Below are 14,143 nucleotides of genomic sequence, written 5' to 3'. Positions count from 1 at the left end.
CAACATGGCACAAGTATACATATGTAACAAACCTGCACGTTATGCACATGTACCCTAGAACTTAAAGTATAATAATAAAAAAATAAATAAATAAATAAATAAAAAATAATAAAACCATAAAAAAAAATAACTTACATCGTTCTGAATGAGCTCCAACATTTCGGAAAGGAGGAGGAGAGGGGAAGTGCCTGCCCTAGGAGATGTGTGGCACAAAGAACACCATGGCAGATAAATTGGGAAAAGTATTTGTCTTAAAGATAGGACAAGGTTAATATCCTTAAAATATAAATGATCTCAACTAAGCAAAAATAGAAAAAAATCCAGTAAAACTCAAACAATGAATATGCCTATACATCAAAGAAATATACATGACGAATAAACATACCAAAAATGTACAGCTTCACCCAGAATTAAAGAAATGCAAATAAACACCATCACGGCAGCAGTTTTCAAAGATTAAGGGAAATTTAAAAACTGATAATAGCTAATATTGGCCAGGTGATTGAAAAAGAGACATGCTGCTCCGCTGATGAAGAAAGTGAAAATTAACATAAATCCCCCAAAAGATACTGGGCACTAAGTATCAAGAACATCAAACAAACAATAATACTTCCAATTCTAGTAACCTACCCAAAGGAAACACCTAGAAATGAAAACTACAATTTGTGCCTAAAGATACTGAATTTACCATTATCTGTACGGGGACAAAACTGGACATTAAATGAAGGAGGATTAAAATTAGAGTAATTAATTCATCAAATTATTACAGTATTACAAAACCAGTATTTTGGGTATGTGACGTATGTTTGAAAAACATATAATAACCTAGGGAAATTCTAGTGATATAATGTTCAATGAAAAGTTAGAATACATATATATTAAAATATATACCCATAGGAAAAATACTGCAAGGAAACTAAAAAATTATTAATAATTTCCTCCTAGAGTACACCTTTTTTCAATCAAAATAGTATTTCCCAAATTTATTTTGTATTTTTTCAGATTTATAGACTTGATATATTTCTTTTATAATAGTAAATTCAATAAATTTACCATACTCATCCCAACTTCATTACTGTATTTAGATGACCAAATAATTTCAAGAATAGTTCTCCTTTATCCTTTAGTCAAATTGCTCAGCACAGCACACAAAATATAGCAAAATAGATGGATCATAATTATCAATTTCATCAAAAGTTATAATCAGCATAATTCCCGAATTCACACATACCCTTATCACACACACACACATCTAGATTAAAAGGTCAACAAATCATTCTCTTCTTTACAATAGGATTGACTTTTAAAATAAAATGGCAAACTCTGCCATTTTAAAAAGTTCCCTACAAAATACACCAAACCAACAGAATAAATGCCCTTTAAGAATCTAACAGAACTGAAAAAAGAAAACACCTTTATTCAAACGGGCAAGTGACTAAAAGGGAGAAAAAATAAAATAAATAAATAAAACAAGCACAAACCCACAGGCATACAAATGTTAGCTTACAAAACTGGTCTTGTTTTGATTTTTACTTCAGTTATAGGCTCATTTTAAAACACAGTTTCATATTTGCACAGGTAGGCAATTCAGACAAACTTTTCTCATTGCTCTGTCCTGGTTTTTATTAGGTGCTCTCAGAAATCAGAAATCTAAAGCTTTTATGGTGTCATTAGGTAGTACTTGACTAAGGAATAATACCAACATCCAGAAACATTAATGAGTTAGCAGAAACAAGACACAGAATGGCAACTGAGCAAGACCAGCACTTACGGATACCTAGCCTCTTAACCAAGACCAGTTGTTATTTGGTACCAAATCTCCTCCAGCTCTTGGCATGATTTACACCTACCATCAGTCTCTGACTTAGTGCCCAAATAGCTAATGGTTAAGTTAGTAGTTGGCTAAAATGACAGCTGAGTTAATGTTAACAAAGAACTATATGGAGGAACTATTGGACGCTCAGCTGCAACCCTGTGTCTGCTTCAGTATCCTATTGCAGTGGCGCCTACTGTTTTCTTCTGTGTCCTATTATAGTCAATGTCTACTTTTTCCTTGTGTACTCTGTTATAGTGGGCACCTACTGTTTTCTTGTCCATCCCTAGAACACTCCTCAGCTCCACGTGCTTGTGGTCCAGCTATCGGTCATGTGGGCACATCTCCAGTAACACAGGTGTGTATGTGGCACATACTGACCAATCAGGGTATATCAACAGTCCAGATATGGTGAATACCATTAGGAAGTCATGGGACACAAGCAAGCCAGTGTCGGTTGTCCCATAATTAATATGAATGCTCCAAGAGAGAAGTGGGCCTCTGCTATCAGAAGTTAATGGACCTAACACTGCAGTGCCAACATTCATCCCTCCGCCACGTGGAGAGAGATTGCCAGAGAAGAAATCAGGAAGAACGAAAAAAGAGGGAGAGAGGGTGAGAGTAGGGGTGAAATCCTAACAACATCATTTGAGATCCTAAATTCAGCACTAAGTTTCATCTTCACCTGAACTTCTTTGACTTGGGCTTCTGTCACTTGCACCTGAAGCGGTTCTGGTTAATACACATAGCAAGAGGTGCAAAGGCAGGACGGCTTATGATGGTAAACCACGGAGTAAGAACACCTTTGACCAACATGATGAGTAATGCTTGCAACTATTTTTGACCTATTTTCCTTCCGCACCAAACAGGTCCTTCTAAAGAACACGCAAGTCTTAGGATAGAAGGATGTGTTTCCAGAAGAAGTTATTTTGCCATATTTAGCTTTGGCTAATACCAGTCAGAGGGATCACATAACCTCCTTGTTTCCAAATCCAATATTCACTTCCTATTTTATGTCCCTCACTTTTTAAAATTCATTTCCCTCTTAATTTTATTTCAAATGGTTGGCTATTTCCTCCTTGAAAACACTTTTTTTCTTAAAATCAGTATTCTCCTAGTTTTATCCTCTACCTTTCTGGACTTTCTCAGGCCCTTTCATAATCTTCTCTTTCACTCTGGCCTCTAAATAGTGAGTTTTGCCTGAACTGGTCTAGGACCATCTCTTCTCTTCCGTCAGTTTTTCAAGGTGATCCTATTCATTATCATGTATTTAAATATTATTTATAGGCTGATGGTTCCCAAATTTTTATCTCTACCTGAAACATCTCTGAACTCTCTAATCTGATAATTGCCTGTTTGACATCTCTACTTGGTATTTCGAACTGAACTTGTTAAAAAGTAATTTAATTTTCAATAACTTTCCCCTCACCTCCTGAATTTCCCCCCTTCCCTTCTCTATTCCCATCTCAGTCCATGGCACCGGCCATGCCCAGCTGATCATCTCAGAAACCTGAGTGCCATCACAATCCCTGTCTCTGCCACCTCACGTCTACTTCATCAGCAAGCCCTGCCTGCCACATCCTGAGGACAGCTGTGCTCATCCTGGCCTCCCCATCTGCACTGCCCCTGCTTCACTCCAGCACCAGTGGTGCGGCCTCTTTGGGGTCTCCTCCACCCACTCTGCCTCTCTTTATCCAATCTCCACAGGGCACCCAACAAGAGGACCATTGCTGCCCTGTTTAAAGTCACTCGTGGCTTCCCACTGCATGTCCGATGAAGCTTCACTCCATCTGGACCAGCCAGCCTCTCCAGCTCCATCTCACCTCACTCTGCCCTTCTCAGGAGCACCAGCCTTTCCATCCCTCAAATGGAATAAGCTTTCTCCTAACTTATAGTCTTTGCACACCTTGTACCCGCTACTGGGAAAACTGGTCCATACCACGTGGCCACCACTCTGTCCTCCTGACCTCAGCTTTCCATAAACACCTGCTCTTGTCCCTTTTATCCTGTACAATCTGCAACTGTGTCCTGTTCGTTTCCTTCAAAGTTCCTTTTAGAACATAATGATGCATTTATTTGTTTTACTTTTTATTGCCTGGTCCCCATTAGGCTCACCTCCAGGAGGACGGGAAGGGTGTCTGTTTGTTTATCATACAACTGGCACCTAAAGTAGGGTCTGGCACATAGTAACGGCTCCATTTTTGTTAAAGGCAGGCAGAATAAAGTATATTCTCATCTACTGTATTGATCAAATAGACTTCCATGTTTAGGATATAGCATTACAATTAAAAATCTAAATTATTCTATCTTTACTCATACTTCATACATCTCTCATAACTGTTCTTTAATAAAGACCCTAACAGCTGGGCTCCGTGGCTCACGCCTGTAATCCCAGCAATTTGGGAGGCCAAGGCGGGCAGATCACCTGAGGTCAGGAGTTCGAGACCAGCCTGGCCAACAGAGTGAAACCCCGCCTCTATTAAAAATACAAAAAAATTAGCTGGGCGTGGTGGCAGGCACCTGTAATCCCAGCTACTCGGGAGGCTGAGGCAGGGGAATCATTTAAACTCTGGAGGTGGAGGTTGCAGTGAGCCGAGATCGCACCATTGCACTCTAGCCTGAGCAACAAGAGCGAGACTCCGAGACTCCGTCTCAAAAATAAAATAAAACAAAACAAAATAAATACAATAAAATAATAAAGACCCTACCAACTTCAATAGAAACAGCAGCATCCCTCAATAAGACCAAGCAGCCACTCGAAGTCAGCAGGGAGTGCTTCTACCAGAGGACACAACGTGAGTCCCAGTCATCTTCAAGCTGCTGCAATCACTTCACCTCCTCATCCTGGATACCACTGGTGAGGACACGATGCACCATCCTGACAAGAATTGTCTGGGAAGAATATGTTTGTTACCCGGGCGGACCAGCAAGGCATTTGCTGGTATTCCTCTGGCCATTTTGAAAGCAAATACTCAGCCATGTGTGAACCACAAGTGCATTGGGACTGGTTAGGGGTTGGTGACCAAGGCTAAGACCCCTCAGAGTTGAATGTCTGGGTCACCCCAAGGCTACTCAGACCAGCCAGGGTGTTAGACGAGAATGAAGAGAATGCTGAATGGGTCGGTGTAGGCGGTGGGAGGAAAAGGATGGATAAGTATCAGCTGCAGTCATGAGACCATCTGCATAAGGGGAGACTCTAGTGCCTGTCAGTAATATTCCCTCAGCATTTCCCAGGAAAAGAGATCAATCAAACCCTCGGAGGAGCTGTTCCCAAATTAGGCAAACAAAGCAAGAGGATCTGAGTGATGCGAGCGGTGGACTCTGGTGCTGTGTCACCCCTGTCACCCTTCAGAACCAAGACACTCCTTCCTTCAGTTGTGGACGTGATGGCTGATGACGAGAATGACTTCAGACTGCACTAAGCTGCCTCAGCCATAGCTGTGTTTCCCGAGAGAGGCACACTCCAACGTTTTATCAGTGCACTGGATGCAAGCCCGGCCCCCTCCCCGGCAGGGAACAGCCCTGCAGGCCTCCAGCTCTGTGGCAGGTACAGTGCTATCCGACATCTCCTTCTGCCCACTTTGCCACCTTTGCTGTCCTACAGGGATTTTTTTTTTTTCAAGATGGGTTCCAATACATGGCACACATATCTCCAGCTTGGCGTCTCTTTCCCAGGGAACCCGTCTAAGCAATTGCTGTTGGAGAAATTGGAATTTAAAAGTGATCAGGGGCCAGGCGCAGCGGCTCATGCCTGTAATCCCAGCACTTTAGGAGGCCAAGGCGAGCAGATCATGAGGTCAGGAGACCAGCCTGGCCAACATGGTGAAACCCCGTCTCTACTAAAAATACAAAAATAAGCTGGGGCGTGGTGGCGGGTGTCTGTAGTCCCAGCTACTCTGGAGACTGAGGCAGGAGAACTGCTTGAACCCAGAAGGCAGAGGGTATACTGTGCCAAGATTGTGCCATTGCACTCTAGCCTGGGCGACAGAGGGAGACTCCGTTTCCGGAGGAAGAAAAAAAAAAAAAAAAAAGGCCACTGATGAGGTACACTAATAGATTTCTCAGAACACTATTCAACTTCATCTATGTGAAAGTTGTCAGGATCAAAATGGTGTCATTAATGTTAAGAAAACTCTGACAAATATAAGCGGGGAAGATCATGAAGAGAAATTTTTTATGCTTATATGCTGATAACATAAATTATCACAAAAGATTGCAAAAACCACAACCTTAAATACTTCCACGAGGACACCTGCCTGCAATCTCATACAGATTTCATAATCATACAGATTAATTTCAGAACAATGTGTAATCCTCATATTCCCACTGCAATGCTCTATTCACAAATGAACATCTTTTCTTTGGGAGCTTGCTTGTTATTTAGGTTGACACTATCTCACATCAGGTTCCCTGGAAGCAGCTTGAGATGCGGATTCTTGTTCAGGTGTTGTATTAAGGGAATGCTCTCAAGAGGAAGGCACCAGGCAATGAGGGAAGCCGGCTAGGTTAGGAGAGGAAGCTGGGAAAGGTGTGGGCTGAGGCCAAGGAGACTTCTTAGAGAAGTCAGAGACAGAGAGAGACACACACAGAGAGAGAGAGAGAATTAACAAGACCCCCTTACTGGTCATCCAGAAACCAGTTCATTACATACTAGCCCTGTGAGGGGGACCAGCCTACACTGCAGTACCATTTATCCTGTGTAGACATGACTCTTAAATTTGATGTTATTTACAAAGGAGAAGGGAGTTTAGAATATTCTTAAATTAAAATTACACACGAAGGCTGTGTTTAACCAAACAGCAAATAAAGTAGCCTGTCATCTATTTTATAAATATTTTGATTTTTATACTAAGCCTAAAATTTTTAAGCAAATCAACTATCACTGCCCCCCTCAAGAAAAAAAAAAAACACCCTTCAATTTGCCTAGTCCCTAAAATTTGCATATAACTAAATTCTAACTCTGAAAAACATTCACACAATATTAAGTGAAAATTTTAAGAAAAGGAAGTTATTTCAATGTATCAATTATGCTGTGCTTCTTTTTAGTTACAAGACTAAATGCAAAAAGAAATTCTTGAGGTACACTTAATTTTCTTATCAAACGTGGTATATATGTATTTTTCCTATGGCCTGACAGTTCATTTAAAAAGTTTCAGATGGCCTTAGGGCCATTATTCACTTTTCCACCCTTATTAGCACCTTTGCTTTGGGATATGAATGAGATGATTTAAAGTGACTTTCAAATGTTGCCAAAATACACACATTCAAATGCATTCCAGTATGGAGACAACACACTTGTATTGTTTCACCAAAATTAACATTTTAGAGTATTTTGTATCAGCTGGGCACGGTGGCTCATGCCTGTAATCCCACCACTTTAGGAGGCCGAGGTGGGTGGATCACTTGAGGTCAGGAATTCGAGACCATCCTGGCCAACACGGTGAAACCCCGTCTCTACTAAAAATACAAAAATTAGCTGGGCATGGTGGTGGGCACCTGTAATCCCAGCTACTCAGGAGGCTGAGGCAGGAGAATCGCTTGAACCCAGGAGGTGAGGTTGCAGTGAGCCGAGATCGCGCCACTGCACTCCAGCCTGGGGGAAAGAGCCAGACTCTGTCCCCCCAAAAAATAAATAAATAAAAATAAAGAGAGAATATTTTATATAAAGTTTTCGTTACGAGCTAAACTGTTGAACGAAAGGAAGATTTTCATGGGAAAGGTAAACAGTCACTTGCCTTTCTTTCCTTCACAGACCTCACCATTAGGGATAGGCAGGCCATCACCAGGAATGCCAGGAGGGTTATGTGCATCCTGGAATATGCACACGCCCCTTCTGAGCAGCCATGGCTGCATGTAGAGAACTTTCTCCATAGAAACGGCAGAAATAGCCTCAGCCTGGAGTCTCCTGCCTGCTTAGGGCTCCTTTCTGGTGCGCCTTCTTAGGGGACTGTGAGGAGCAGGTTCAAGCTCCTGACCAGTTACGTCATTTTCCCGTCTTCCTGACTTCCCCGCTGTGTGGGGTCAGGATAAGAGGGTGCGATGAATGGTGATGACCGTGGAAGCTACTATTTACTAAGAAGTCAGAAACCTTCTGATGACGATGGAAGCTACTACTTACTAAGAAGTCAGAAACTTTCTAATTGTCTTATATAAACTAGATTTTTGATACTTGTTAAAATGGTAGCTGCTACAATGTAACTCCTCTCACCTTACAAATGAAGAAACTGAGACATATAGAAATGAAGTAATTCATACAAGGTCAAATGGCAGTCTGGCTCCATAGCCCAAACTTTTAATCATAGCCTCTTCATTGATGTTAGACTTTCTAGAGATGTTTCTCAAGTAAAATTAATTGAGCATTTTAAAAACAAAGTTAAACAAGTCACGAAGGTGAAGCTGGGTTTTAAGGTGCCCTTCACTGCCGCCTCCACTGTCCCTAATCCATTCTCCATGTCAACTGCAGTGATCCTACCAAAGCACCCACGTGACTGCGCTGCTCTCCTTTTCTAGAGGTTCAAAGGTCACACCGGTGCTTAGGATGAAGCACAAACACCCTTGGGCACAGCGAGCCCTCCTTTGTCCCCATTCCTCAGTGATCCTACACACCAGTCATACTGAAGTTGAGTAGGCACTGAGATTTTCACAGATTCTGAGAAAAGTCTTGAGACCTTTACCAATCCACACATTACTAAATACTCCTGTACCAGTGTTCCCGTAAAACTATCTACAGCATAACATAAACAATTAAAAATGAAGCTGGAATCCGAAATGGCCAAAGTAGCAAGCGATGGATCCTGCAGTCCTCATGAGAACGTCGTAGAGCTATCTGGCCCTGCAGTAGGTCTGGGGAAGAATAAAGCCAGACAGATGCTACAGAGGCTGAGAGAAGAGGAGGGAGGGAGGGAGAGAAAGGAAGGTATCATGAGGGTAAAGATGGGTTCTGAAGGAACAGGACAGTAGCAGAGTCATCCTCAGGATGCTGTAGTTTCTCCCTTCCCACTAGGAAACCACAGCCCTGGCGCCTCAGCTGAGAAGACGCAAGGGCTGTGATGAGGGAGTGGAGGGAGATCCTCAGGTCCTATAAATTATGCAAAACTGAACACACTGGGCACCCACTATAATTTATTATTATTTAATTTTTAATGCATTTGAATAACAACTTAGTTTAATGACTAGCAAGTACATTTTTTAAAGGACAATATGGCACAATTTCATTTTCGGCATTTTAACTGCAAGCTTAGCTGATATCTTTTGGACATTTGAATTTGTTAGTCCTTGGAATGCTATATCTAACTATATTGAAATGCTACTTTTCATTTGTCTTTGAAAGACAATCTGAAATGAATCCTAGAACCTATAAAACGAACCCCAACTTGTAGCACTACTTTTTAAATTCCACAAAGGTGCCTCTTTGTACCTACAAAATGTTTGCAAGAAAATAAGCAAAAAATAAACAGTGTATTCTGTGGTTCGTTTTGTACTAGTAGTTACTCCATCCTGCTGGCAAATCTTTCAGTCAGCTGAGTTATATTTTCCCTTATTATTTTTTTCTAAGCCTTCCTTTAAAAAAGTTGTGTTTGCTAGTTGTCATATATTAATTTAGAAAACTCAGAGAAAGAACTCATAACTTCAGTAAGCTGAAGCATTAGCACATGTGTACTTTTACGCTACTTATGTTTATTTTTTCATACATATTTTGAGCAGCATTTTATATTTTCCAGATTTGGGGAAAGAAACATTCTTTCCTTTTTCACTCCAAAAATAGTGAAGGAGTCAGGTTGCTATTTTGCTCTTGTTTTGTTTATTTCCAACTTATAAAACCACTGGACTTTTGTTGTCACTCATTTTAGTTTATTTCTTAGTGTCTACAACAAAACTATCAAGAAAATCTAAAGCAAATGTAATTCTACCACTAAAGTTTAAGAGCAGAATTACAAGCAGGTGATCTTAAAGATGATACTTTGTCTAGATTAACTACAGGATACAATTCAATACCCAATAATACAGAAATGCTACCTTTGGCATTCTACAAATTAAAAATATTAGAAATACAAGATTATGCTAAAACTACAGAGCATATTAGTAGTCAGAATAACTTAGTTGAAATGAGAATGTTATTGATATTTGATATATCATTATGTTGTGATACACAAATTTATTCAACATTGTTTTAAATTTATTAACTATTATGCCACCAAAGAAGAAAGAATATTAAGAAACCTCCTAAGTGTTTGGTTTTAGGTTGTACTTTATATTGATATAAAATCCAAGTTAAAACTGAGCACTTACCTTAGCTATTAAGAAAAGCGCACTGGCGAATAAACTACTGCTGGCCTGAGCTCTACCGAAGACAGAATGTTTCAAACTTTTCCATGACTTACAGAAAGAGAGCAAAGGATGAAGCTTCAGCAACTGTCCCTGGAGAAAGGGCTCTCACGAGTTTAGCCCTGTCTCATGTTTCATCCTCTCACATTAGCAACAGGCGTGTCTAATTTTACTCAATGACATAAACAGTTCATACCACACTTAAAATTGTTTGGGCACCAATTCCAGGACACAGCTCTTTACGTGCCAAAAACAAACCAAACCAAACAAACAAGAAACCAAACTCTTCTTGTTACAAAACCAACATTTCAACATTTAAACCCTAAAGCATGATAGTCTAACATATTTATAACTTCCTAAAAAAAACTTTACCTCAAACAAATAGCAAAAAACTTCTAATTTCCATTAGAAACTAATGTTGATAAAATGTTATGAAAAATCTCTTCAAATTAATATGCAAATTAGAACTTGTGACTATTACACATATACTAGTCTCATCCAAATGCATATTACCATGTAACAGTGACTCTTTAAAAATCACTTTCCCTAAGCCTCTTTAAGTGAAAAACGTTAATATCTGAGGAGAAACTCCTACACAAAGATCACCATAATAGAAGGTAAACAAACTCTGCATGTTAAAATTATGACCGTTCTTTTCTAGGAAACTCACATTTCTATTACGTTTAACAAATGATGCAAATGTTACAACGTGATCTTAAATTGTCTTTATCTTCATTTAAGAGTAATTAGGCCATTCCATTTTATCAGGTGTAAAGACAATAGAATAAATATCCAACTTCTGAATAATTTTAATATTTTGCCTTATTTTTATGTGGCCTGGTTTGCAGCATGAATTAAAACTTACTAAATTATATACTTCATATTTGCATTTTAGTACTAAACCTTGAATGTAAGAAACAGTGCCTTAGTATACATGCACACAGAGTTGGGAACAACAGATACTGGGGCCTACTTGAGGAAGGAGGGAGGGAGAAAGGCGGATGTCGGAAAACTGTCGGGTACCAGGCTTACTACCTGGGTGATGAAATCATTTGTACATCAAATCCTGGTGATACGCAATTTATCGATGTAACAAACCTGCACATGTACCCCTTGAACCTGAAATAAAAAATAAAGAAAAAAAGGAGCAATGCAGTAACAATGCATATGCTACATTTTCATTTTATTTTCTTCTCAGGAGACTTTTCTCTTCATTCTGCTTATTCACACTCTGCCACAACTTCTTTTGAAATTTGATGCTTCTATCATACCAACAGCTGCAGGCCTTAAATTATAAGCTGATACAGCTTCAAATAATCTTACATTTGTAAGACATTTGAAAACCTTTCATGAATTCTCTGCACATTAGTACCTCTACTTTGGGAATTCAGCTAGACATAAAATTGTAGGACAACTATCAATTTTAAACAAAAATAATATATTAAACAATAATGATATGAAATGTATTTTTGTATCAGTGTATGTCTGAAAAGTCAAAAGTCTGAAACTGCTAACTCGATATTCTGATTGAAATGTCATGCATTTAAAGGTTACAGTTGAGAGACCTTTTCATCAATCGTAAATTGGTTTTGTTGCAATGAACTTTTCAATGTTTTGGGAACTGCTTTGTACAAATATTAGCCAGGCGATGTGTTTGATCCCCACTCATATTTACAGATTCATTTAATATTATCCACACCTATGTTTAGTAGGGCAGAAGAATGACATAAAGAAGCCTTTGATTTTATCAGTTAGTTGAAATTACTAAAGCAAGACCTTCAGTTTGTAATGTAGGCAGCTTAAGATTGTAACGCGCACACACACACATACACATACATTTTGAAATGTTCTCAAAGGAATCATAACATTTTAAAGCTCCAAGAGACCTTAACGAAATCTAGTCTAGCACTCATTTAGGTGTAAAATAATTGGTTCCAGATTACAAAGCTGGTAAGCCTATGGGTGGAAGTGACTTCAAAAGTCCTTAGGCCTAACGTACCCATTTCGTACTTGGGGGCTCTACTACGAACCTGTTTCCAACCATGGTCCTATGAGCCTATGGGGACCTTTCCTGGCTTCCCCCTCATTCGCCCTCTGCTTCCATTCTTGACTACTATGGTCATCAGTTAGTGCTGACCTTTCTTCCTGACGTCCTCTCATCAAGCTCTTCCTTCGGTCTGGGCATGGATAACCCTGTTGCTGGCTTAAGCGGTTGGGTTGGAAGGGGATCACTTTCAGAACCAGTGAAAACAGGGAATTTCAGTAGTGATGTGGTCAGTTTTGGAGAAATCATTTCTATTTTTGAGATGAAGTAAGAGATGAGGTTATCTGTAGAGGGAGAATGTGGAAATAAGGGAATGAGAAAGTTCAACATTTGAAAATAACAGAGCATTTTAATGATTTGGGTTGTCAATTGACTAGTGAAACATATTAGGCCATGTCCAAGGCCCAAGTGAAGTTGACAAATATATGGATAGCAGTCTCATTTTAACAGTTCTCATGACTTTGTAAGCTAACTGCAGTCATGGATTACTGTGACAAAATCCCTCAAAACTGCTCAGCCTTTCCTCCAACACAACACACCTTGTCTCTCCACAGTTCCTCCAATTCAACACCCATTGCTCTTTCGTCCGTCTTTCCTTCCTCAGTTGACGATGCCATCCCCCAGAAGCTCACAGAAGACAGACTTAGGGCTCTCCCTCCCTCACCAGTCTGCCAGTCACTAACTTCAGTGGATTCCCTCTGCAGGACCTCCTGCTCTGCCTGCCCTCCCTCCTTGTCCCTGCCTGACTTAGGGCCTCACCTTCTCTGGCATCGCCCGTTGCCATAGCCAAGTACCTACTTCCTACGCTTCCAGGAACTGCCAGCCCCCATCCTATACACCTGGGGACTGCCAGAGGAATGATGAGAACAGGTAATTCTGTCCGTATTACTCCTTGGCCTAAAGCCCTTCAGCGAGCCTCCAGGATGCAGGACCAAGTTCCTGACACACGCCTTCAGGGACGGGCCCTGTTCATCTCTTCTGTGCCTTGTACTGGGGAGTTCAGAATCACAAAAGTGACAATGTCCTTGGGTGCATGGCTATCTTTGAATAGGGTTACCTCCCATCTTTTTCTACTGGTGAACTATAATTTAACCTTTAAAAGTCTGCTCACAGGCCGGGCACGGTGGCTCATGCCTGCAATCCTAGCACTTTGGGAGGCCAAAGCGAGCGAATCACTTCAGGTCAGGAGTTCAAAACCAGCCTGGCCAACATGGTGAAACCCCATCTCTACTAAAAATACAGAAAAAAAAAAAAAAAATAGCCGTACATGGTGGCAGATGCCTATAATCCCAGCTACTTGGGAGGCTGAGCCAGAAGAATAGATTGAACCCGGGAGGTGGAGGTTGCAGTGAGCCGAGATCAGGCCACTGCACTCCAGCCTGGGTGACAGAGCAAGACTCCGTCTCCAAAAGAAAAAAAATCTGCTTACATGCCACTATCAGTTTTCTATACTTAAAAAAAAAAGGGACACATACTAATTGTATGTATTTACTGGGTACAAAGTGATATTTCAATACACGTATACATTAGGTAATGATCTAATCAGGATAACTTTTTATCCTGATTTATCCTGACTAGTATATCCATCACCTCAAACATTATAATTTCTTTATGGTGGGAACACACAAAATCCCCTCTTCTAGCTATTTTGAGATACACAATACCTTTTTGTTGACTATAGTCACCCTACTGTGCAACAGGACACCAAACTTCTCTAATTCTAACTTTTTACCCACTGACCAAGCTCATCCCTTTCTTACCCTTCCCCTCCCCATTCTCTGGTAATCATTGTTCTACTCTTAACTTCTAGGAGATCAACTTCTAAGGTTTTGCATATGAGTGAGAACATGCAGTATTTGTCTTTTCATGCTTGGCTTAACATGATGTCCTCCAGGTTCATCCATGTTCTCAAAATGACAGGATTTCCTTCTTTTTAAAGGCTGAACAGTATTACGCCATGC

General features: G+C 40.3%; 1 protein-coding gene across 1 annotated transcript in view; it reads right to left on the bottom strand.

Moving 5' to 3' along the window:
- SGCG (sarcoglycan gamma) overlaps positions 1 to 10,214 on the bottom strand; it is a 78,360-nt gene extending 68,146 nt beyond the window's left edge. The window contains exon 1 of the mRNA XM_008021713.3: positions 10,103 to 10,214. The gene's annotated coding sequence lies outside the window, so the exon portion shown is untranslated. The remainder of the gene's footprint in view (positions 1 to 10,102) is intronic.
- Positions 10,215 to 14,143: the final 3,929 nt, after the last annotated feature.

Source organism: Chlorocebus sabaeus, chromosome 3 (assembly GCF_047675955.1).
Source record: "Chlorocebus sabaeus isolate Y175 chromosome 3, mChlSab1.0.hap1, whole genome shotgun sequence".
NCBI classification, from domain to species: domain Eukaryota; kingdom Metazoa; phylum Chordata; class Mammalia; order Primates; family Cercopithecidae; genus Chlorocebus; species Chlorocebus sabaeus.
Note: the sequence above shows the minus strand (reverse complement) of the source record. Positions and strands in the feature narration are given on the sequence as shown.